This window comes from Penaeus monodon, chromosome 43 (assembly GCF_015228065.2).
Source record: "Penaeus monodon isolate SGIC_2016 chromosome 43, NSTDA_Pmon_1, whole genome shotgun sequence".
Classification (NCBI taxonomy): domain Eukaryota; kingdom Metazoa; phylum Arthropoda; class Malacostraca; order Decapoda; family Penaeidae; genus Penaeus; species Penaeus monodon.
This window is the reverse complement of record NC_051428.1, coordinates 16,911,676-16,914,206: the sequence shown is the minus strand read 5'-3', so window position 1 is coordinate 16,914,206 and position 2,531 is coordinate 16,911,676.

The window sequence follows — 2,531 nt, the reverse complement described above, 5'->3', positions numbered from 1 at the left end:
AGGAAGGGCCTTGGAGTCCTTGTTCTTAAGAGTAGATGCAGTTTTACTGAACAGTGACACTCCCACACATTTCCAAATTTAAACTGGGACATTCTCCAATATAGATCTATCAATAGGCTCACCTGATTCACAGTTGAACTTCACTTGGCAGGTCATGGAAGACTTACATGGAAGCGACCACTTTCCAATAATTTTGGAGGAGGTGAATGGCATTCCAGCCAATGGAGTGCAGAGATGGCGACTCTGCACTGGAATTTTTTAAAATCAACTGTAGTATTGCAAGGGTCTGTGAATAATTTCCAGTGTATTCAAGATGCTGTTAATCACTTCACATCACAAATTCACCTTGCAGCAGAAGCGTCCATTCCCAAAAGTAGTGGCCATTACCGTCGACCTCCAGTACCATGGTGGTCTGATGAATGCCAACAAGCTGTCAGAGCAAGAAAAGCTGCATTAAGGCAGTTGAAACGACGCCCCAGCATTGTAACCTTGATCAATTACAAGACCTGAGCCAAGGCCAGGTGCGTGCTAAAGGAGGCTAGACGGACGTCGTGGAGACAATATGTCTCCTCGATTAACTCTGGGACCCCCTTAGCATGGGTATGGGACAAGGTGCGTAAGATCGCTGGAAAGAGCATATCCATGTCACAACCTGCTCTGAAGATAGATGGCATAATCATCGCAGATAAAAAAGACATTGTAAATGAGCTAGCTAAATCCATGGCAGAGATCTCCTCTGGACCATCTTACACTGATCGATTCTCCACTCATCGTGCTGAACAGGCACAACACCCAGTGTCGTTCTTCAGTAAGACTGCAGGAGAACTTCCATACAACTTGCCGTTTTTGCGCAAGGAGATGGACTCTGCTTTGCAGCTCTGCCGTAAGACTGCCACAGAAAGTGACGATATTCCATACCAAATGATATCTCACTTACCAGAGAGCTCCCAGAAGTTCCTGTTAGACCTATTTAATAGGATCTATAGGGAGGGCACAGTGCCATCCACATGGAGAGAAGCTATAATCATTCCCGTTCCTAAACCTGGCAAAGATGCTTCCACACCAGGAAATTACAGACCAATTTCCCTCACCAGCTGCATCTGCAGGCTGATGGAGAAAATGGTCAACTTCAGGTTGACATGGCTGCTAGAAAAGGAAAACGTGTTAACCCCATATCAATATGGCTTTAGAAAATTAAGATCGACCACAGATGCACTTGTGAGGATGGAAACTGCCATACAGAACTCCTTCGCACAGCGACGTCACATGATAGCAGTCTTCTTTGACCTTGAAAAGGCTTACGATACCACTTGGAAGCATGGCATACTCATGAAGCTGTATGACATTGGTTTAAGAGGAGCATTATCTACCTTCATACAAAGCTTCCTTGCTGACAGGAAGTTTAGAGTTCGGGTAGGAAACAGTTTCTCTGGCCTGGAAGATCAGCTGGAAGGGGTCCCACAAGGGAGTGTCTTAAGTGTGACCCTGTTTGCCATTGCTATAAATGACATTGTAAAGGTTGTTCCAAGTGCTGTCTCATGTAATCTGTATAAGGATGACTTTACACTTTACTGCTCAGGAGGAAGCTTACAGGATGTGCAAGGACGCATGTAGACTGCAGTAAATCAGGTTGTACAGTGGGCAACATATCATGGGTTCAAATTTTCTCCAAGCAAGACCATGGCTATACATTTCCACAAGCGAGGAAAGTTCCATCCTTCCCTCTATTTAGGAGCAAACCCACTGCAATTTGTCCAAGAGGTGAAGTACTTGGGTCTAATTTTTGACTCAAGACTTACATGGGTGCCTCACATCAAACAGTTAAAAGTGAAGAATACAAAAGCACTTAGTATTTTGCGGGTTCTTTCACATTTATCTTGGGGTGCAGACCGCACAACGCTTCTACGGCTTTACCGAGCGCTTATTCGTAGTAAGCTTGACTATGGATGTGAAGCTTATTCATCTGCAACTCCCACTGTTCCCCAGATGTTGGACTCGGTTCAAATGAAGCTCTCAGAATCTGTACTGTGGAGTCCCTGTATGCTGAGAGTGGAGAACCACCTCTTTCATTACACCGGGACTACATGAACCTGATCTACTACACGAGACTACAAAGGATTCTGGGATCTCCTACATCCAGATTGGTTTTCAACCCCCTTGAGGATAGCCGATCCTATGGTAGGAGAATGAGGAATCTTGTAGAAGAACTTAATTGAAGTCTCACTAAGGCTCAGGCTGTTGGAATTCCCCAATTCCCCCCTTGGACTAATCAAGTCGAGCTGGATTTGGTCGGAATTGGGAAAGGGGAGAGATCTGAAGCAGAAGTCAGAGAGAGAGATCTTCAGCACATTTCTAAGTACCAAGGATCAGACGCAATATATACAGATGGTTCGAAATCTGAAAATAGTGTAGGCTTTGCAGCAGTGAGCAGAAGGAAGACTGCATTTGGCAGTCTTTCTCTAGCAGCCTCGATCTTCACTGCAGAGTTACATGCCATCCTTGCAGCAGTTAAGATGACTAGAGATCTTACG